At 31.9% G+C, this 6,897-nt stretch overlaps 1 long non-coding RNA gene across 1 annotated transcript; it reads right to left on the bottom strand.

Annotated features, from left to right (window-relative positions):
- Nucleotides 1-3,444: 3,444 nt before the first annotated feature.
- Nucleotides 3,445-6,279, bottom strand: LOC124888736. The gene is made up of 2 exons (XR_007047539.1): nucleotides 5,887-6,279; nucleotides 3,445-3,697 (listed from the first exon to the last, which is right to left on the bottom strand). It is a non-coding gene; the product is annotated as an uncharacterized LOC124888736 (long non-coding RNA).
- Between the last annotated feature and the right edge of the window lie 618 nt (nucleotides 6,280-6,897).

Below are 6,897 nucleotides of genomic sequence, written 5' to 3'. Positions count from 1 at the left end.
CAGATCCTCATTCAAAAGATAATTCAAGTCAAATGTCGAACGTATCTCATATTTAAGCAGCAAGTGCTCCTATTTTATGTTCATAAAGGACAAAGTCTATGCATGTGTGAAGTGTGGTGATCAAACGATTCCAAATGAAATAATCTTTGAAAAGGATAAGGAGAAAATAATCATAATAAGAAGGAAATGTGCTCTATGAGAGGTTCAGGTACCTGAAAATAAAGAAGCGATGAGATCTCAAAATGTTATGTCACACTGTGAATCGATACGAAATAAAATATCATTAATAACTTTGATATAATATTAACGCAATATTGTGAAAGATTACAAGGATCTGAATTTTATGTTTATTTAACCATGCTAACATAAAAATATTTATCAAGTAATATGAAAGGATGCATCTTGGTAAGCATAAAACTTATTTAATTTGTAGTCCAGACACTTGAAGATGTCAGGTGATATTGTCACTTGACAAAATTTATATGAGAACTTTTTAAGGATTCAAAATGTTTGAAGCATATAAAAATTTCTAAAAAACTTATTTATAATTCTTATATTGTATAAGCTTATAACTTGATAGTTATTGAAACTTTTAGAGAGTTTTCAAAAGCAATAAAATATTTGCTTAAATGAGAAACATGCCTAATTGGATAAGGATTCATTCCGAGCTCAAGAAAAGAATGAGAAACTCCTTGGTTATGAAGTACTGTATCTTAGTGCAATTGGTGCACTAATGTATCTTGCAAATACTACAAGGAATGACATAGCCTTTTTTTTTTCTCAATTTGTTAGCGAGGTATATATAGTTCTGCTCCTACTAGGAAACATCGAAATGTGATCAAACATATGAGCTTATTTTATTCTAAAGATTATAGTTCCAATCTAATTGGTTATGCTGATGTTGGGTACTTATCTAATCTGTATAAAGCTCGATCTCAAATAAGTTATATGTTCACACGCAGGGATACTGTCATATCTTGAAAATATACAAAGCAATCTATTTAGCCACTTCATCGAACCATGCTGAGATAATAGTTATTCATGAAGCAAGCCGAGAATGAGTATGGTTGAGATCCATGATACATCTTATTCGAGAAAAATTTGATATGAAATGTGATAATATATCCATAATTTTATACGAAGATAATGCAGCATACATAGCACAACTTAAGGGAGGATTCATAAAAGGAGATATAACAAAGCACACTTCATCAAAGCTTTTCTACATATATGAGCTCCAAAAGAATTATAATATTAACGTGCAACTGATTCGTTCAAGTGACAATATGGTTATTTTATTCACCAAGTCTCTTTTAATTGCAATTTTCAAGAAGATGGTGCACAAGATCGGAATGCAAAAGTTTAAGGATGTTCTCATTAGGGGGAGTTAATACGCGCTATACTCTTTTTTTCTTATGAGGTTTTGTCCCACTAGGTTTTCCTTGTAAGATTTTTAATAAGGTAGCCTATATGCGTATTGTTAGATATGTGTACTCTTTTTCCTTCACTAGATTTTTTTTCTATTGAGTTTTTTTCAGTAAGGTTTTAACGAGGCACATTATCTATAAATTAAACATTCAAGGGAGAGTGTTATAAATATATTACCATATATAGTGAATGTCTACTTTACCATACATAGTGAATGTCTACTTTATCATATATAGTGAATATCTATTTATGAAAATGTTAGAAACCCCAAGGTTAGTTTTCCCCTGTAAATAAAGGAGTTTTCCGTTCATTGTAATAAAATTCCTCAAGAATTCCTTATAAGAAATAAAGAAGTTTCCTCTTTTTTTTCTATTCGTATTGTTTTACTTTATATTGTTTTACTTTATATTTCATAACATTTAATATGTTTTTAAAAAAATTAATTGTTAGCTATTGTAATCTATAATACTTTTTCGACGTTATACTTTATTATTTTAAGTTGTTTGCTATTATAATTTAGAAAAAAAACATCATTTCCATCCTATACTATACAAGAAAAGTTTAAGTCATACTTAAATTATATAAATGACCTATTACACACCTTAACTATATAAAAGTGATATTATTACCTCCTCGCGACCCTCATTCTAAGGCGCGTGTGTTACATTTATTTTAGACGCGTCCAGCCTATTAAATAACAAAAGTAAACGGCTAAAAACATTAAGGGAAAAAGCATCGTTTCCACCCCAAACTATAGTCAAAAAGTCGAATCCACACCTAAACTATATAAGTGACCTATTACACACCTTAACTATAAAAAAGTGATACTTTTTACTGACGTGGTGCTAACGTGGCAGCGCGTGTAAAACACTACACCACATGCAAGTGGTGGTAGTCTGAGGGTGTAAATAGGTTCACTTTTTTATAGTTTAGGGGAGTAATAGGTCACTACTATAATTTAGGTGTGGCTTCGACTTTTCGGGTATAGTTTGGAGTGAAAACGATGCCTTTTTTCTTAATTTATAATACTTTTCTTGTTCAAACTTTTGTAATATTGATAGTCATTAATATTTTAAAAGTAATTTAAGTTTTTAATAATTATAATTTATAATTTTTTTCTATTTTAATTTAAATGATACTGATATAATTTTGAGAGTCAACCAAATATCACGATTGAAGTAGCAAAATCAACATGTCTTGAATGACTCATAATAACTAATTAGAAGTGATATAACAAAATTGCTATAAAAATACTTGTAAAATTTTTTTAAGTGAACCTCATATAAGATGTTAAATTAATTTAAAACATCAAGAGTTAAGTTATCATTTTATGTTTATTACCTTTTGTATTAAATATTATTAATAATTTTTTAATACTTAGATGACTTATAATAATTACTTAAGGCTGATATAGTAAAATTACAATTGAAACATCTGAAGCAGATATATCATCAATATCTATTTTACTTTTTTAAAAATTAAAATTTATTAACTTTTTAACACACAAATATCATAAAATAATTAATTAGGGGTAATATAGTAAAATCACGGAGCAAGCAGGCAGCTAGAAGCAGACATGACAATCGACAGCGGCCTGCTTCCGGCAGCTGCTACTCACACTTATATACACTCCCTCCGTTTAAAAAAGAATGACTACTTTGACGTAGCTCAAAGTTAAATTAAAATTGTGTCAAATGTACCAAAATGTCCTTTAATCTTGTGGTCCTAAGCTTGTCATGTGAAAAGTTGAAATTAAAATATTGTCAAAAAGAAAAAGAGGTCATTCCTTTTGAAACAGACTAAAAAAGTAAGTAGGTTATTATTTTTTTAAACTGAGGGAGTAGTAACTAGTAGGATGCAGCTTGTGCTGTGCACGGGCCCAATGATTTGTCAATTTACAGTGTTATTTATTTCATATTTTTTGGTTCGTCTCAGTTAGAGCCAAAGAAACAATGGAAGCAACTTAAGAGACAGCATATTATTACTGTCAATAGCCATATCAAGTCCCAGAGACCATGGACCAAGTACCTCATGAATCATTTAAAAAGGTGTGAATGTTTCAAGTATCAGACCAACGGAAAAGAGAATTCAACATTATTTTCAAAAACTGGTGTTTTGCTCCAATTATTTTATTGATTGTGAATTCTCCATATAATCGTGTTAGTGAGCCTGTAATGCAATAAAGTAGGAAGAGGTTGCAGCCAAACCCAACACAAGTCAACAAGCAAATGGTCCTGCCATGATGAGTGCTCTTGGAGATGTGATATACCTATAACATTTTTTCAAAAAAATGCAGTGGAGTGTGAGACTTTCTATACAACATATTTTTAAAGAATGTGTACCAAGAAAGCACCATTTTTGAAGCAGGAAGAAAAGAATAAATAAATACGTATTTAACATTTATAAACTGGAGATACCCATTGACGACAACAATGGAGTACTCAGTTAAAGAATTTGTTGCAAAACAGAAGCTTTATATGTAATTGATTTGTCCACAGAAAGGCTATAATAGAGATCTCGAGCAGTAAGGTAACTGGACCAGATGTCGCTTAGCTCTTGCCTATTAGATGTTCGGCAATGATGACGCAACGACAATCTCAGCAACTCAGGACCATGGGTTCGAGAAGAAAATGGAGTGAACTGGTTTGGAGTTCTAGAGGAGCATGAATAAAAGAATTTGAAACATTCCTGGAAGCTCTTGTGCTTTAACTTGCGTTGAGCAAGCAGAACACCGTAAGTTGGACAATTTTTTGAATCATAAGTCCCACAGTTGTAGGATCTAGAAATAACCCCCTGCACGACCAAACCTTTTTATAACTAAATCTCGACAGCCTCGATACAAATGAGACAACACAAAAGGAGCCAAAGCAAGCTTCCCGCCGTCGGCAAGAGCAACGGCTAATTGGCTCCATTCTTTTGTTACCTTCTCCAGTCGATCAACCCAATTAATCCACAGTTTACTTGGATTTGGCCATGACTTCCAAGTTCTACCTTTGTTCCACTCAGAATCTAGAGAGTGTAAAAAGAGTTTTTCTTTTTCTCTAAGGGATAAATGGCAGAAGCTCCGAAAGAGACCCATTCCTAAAGCATGGACCTAATATAAATTCAGAAGAACTTGTAGGAATAGGAACAGAAACCTCAGTAACAAGCAAATCACTATTCCACTCCTTCATCTTCTGCTCTAGAGTGGTGGCAAGTGATGACGCTTCTGTAACTGGAGTACAACGTATTCCTTTGTCCTTGCAAAATTCAATCTACAAGACTGATGGCGGAGAGAATCAAAGTTGGAAACTTGCATGTAGTGACTCAAATTTTCACATCATGCAATGCTTAAACACTACAAAATATGGCGTCAAGAAGCAAGAAGGCAGTAGAAAATGCCATTTTCCCATTAAACAGACTTGTTGGCGTTGTGCCACTAATTGGTCGCTGGCAACAACCCAAGTGACAATCTCGTCACACCTTCTTTTAACATAATAGTCAGTAATTATTATTCTATTATATTCATCTTCTTATTTGAGAATGTCTAGAGCAGTCCAATTTACAAACTGGTGATATTCTTTTAACCATAAGCTGAAGAATAGAAAAATGTAGGTTAATAGTAATTATATCCGTGGGTCAAAACACTCATCGCTGTTTTAAACCAGATGTTATTGCTATGAATAGTGTGTCCAAAGACTATTTTTATTTTACATATAGGTTTCTATGGAGGAAGAGACGAACCTAAAAAATCATCTTTCATGTTCAACGTTGGCCAAGGGCAATTTGTTGAAATTCCAAATCTTCTACATGGAGTTTTCTCTGTGATGCGTTGATTAGAATTTATATAGTGCACCAACGGCACACTTGGGGTCCGGCAAACATTAGGCAAAGTTGACTGCAGCTTTTATCCAGAACACCCCCCCCCCCCCCCCCCCAGCCCACGAAAATCACATACTTTCTAGAGTTTAATTGCTTAATCAAGTTAAACGAACTTGTGTAACTGTCAATTTTCTAGAAGTCATAGCTTCTAAATTCTACATTTTCTCCCTTTTTAATGATGATAAACGATACACAATCACACACAAGAAGTAGATCATAAGATTAACTTCTGACTATGAAATTCATTTGATTTTCTTATTAACCAACTCAGGCTTGGCTAGTACTTCCAACAAACAGTTGACCTGCAATCTCAACTCATTCCTCCCATTCACCTTTTAACCCCCAAAATCTAAATATATAGAATTAAATTGGTGGCCAAATGAAAATCAACCAAACTTATCACCGTTAAAGTTATTTCAGACGAAGTTTATGAGCTAAGCCAGTCAAATACAGCTGAAGAAGCAAAATAAACGCAAAATCCATCAACCAAATCAGTTAGATAAGCTACAGCAGTCAGCAGAACATAACTGAAGATGCAAAATAAATGCAAAATCCATCAACCAAATTGAAATAGTAAAGCACAAATTGAAAACTAACCACGGCAAAATGCACAGAAGCGTGGCGATAATGAAAATTTTAGTCACCTAAACCATCAATTAACTGATACATGACCATGGATGAAATTGACAAAAGCAAGAGAATGATTCGATAAAATTTGTGGACATATGAGGCGATAATGAAAATTTTAGTCACCTAAACCATCAATTAACTGATACATGACCATGGATGAAATTGACAAAAGCAAGAGAATGATTCGATAAAATTTGTGGACATATGACTGCAATCATCGTGTCATGGCTAGAAATTGATGCAACTTAGACAAGGAAATGAAAAAATGTCCCTCCCCGGTGAAGCAGGCATGTCGACGGGAAGGTACTTGCTTGAGTCCAACTGCCTCTTGCTAGATATCGATGGCTGTGCCATCACGGCCTAATATATGTTTTTAATTATTGTAATTTATAAAAAAAAATTTATTTCAATTTAAATGATGTTGGTATAATATTGAGAGTCAGCTAAATATTTAATATTTTTTAAATTTCTTAAGTTGTTAATTATGTAATTTACAATGTCTTTTAGATTATTTTTTAATAATATATGAATATTCTTCCTGTCTCAATTTATGTGTTACAGATAAAATTTCGATAGTAAATCAATTTTCTTACATATATACTTTTATATTAAATTTTTAATTATTGTGATTTATAATATTTTTTATTTTATTTTCAAATAATATATGTAATTTTTATGTCTTGCTATGTAATATTTCAATTTATGTGCACTAATATAATTTTGATAGTCCATGAAATTTTATATGTCAATATATCATTTTATGTTTTTTTTACCTTTTTATGAAATATTATCAATTTTTTAATGCTTAAACAATCATAATAATTAATTATGGGTGATATAGTAAAACCACGATGAAAGCAATGAAGCACACATGTCTTATGTGACTTGTAATAACTAATAAGAAGTGACATAACAAAATTACTATAAAAAATACTTGTATAATAAATAATTAACAGTGGTATGGTAAAATTACGATTG

Source organism: Capsicum annuum, chromosome 1 (genome assembly GCF_002878395.1).
Source record: "Capsicum annuum cultivar UCD-10X-F1 chromosome 1, UCD10Xv1.1, whole genome shotgun sequence".
Taxonomy (NCBI): Eukaryota; Viridiplantae; Streptophyta; class Magnoliopsida; order Solanales; family Solanaceae; genus Capsicum; species Capsicum annuum.
Note: the sequence above shows the minus strand (reverse complement) of the source record. Positions and strands in the feature narration are given on the sequence as shown.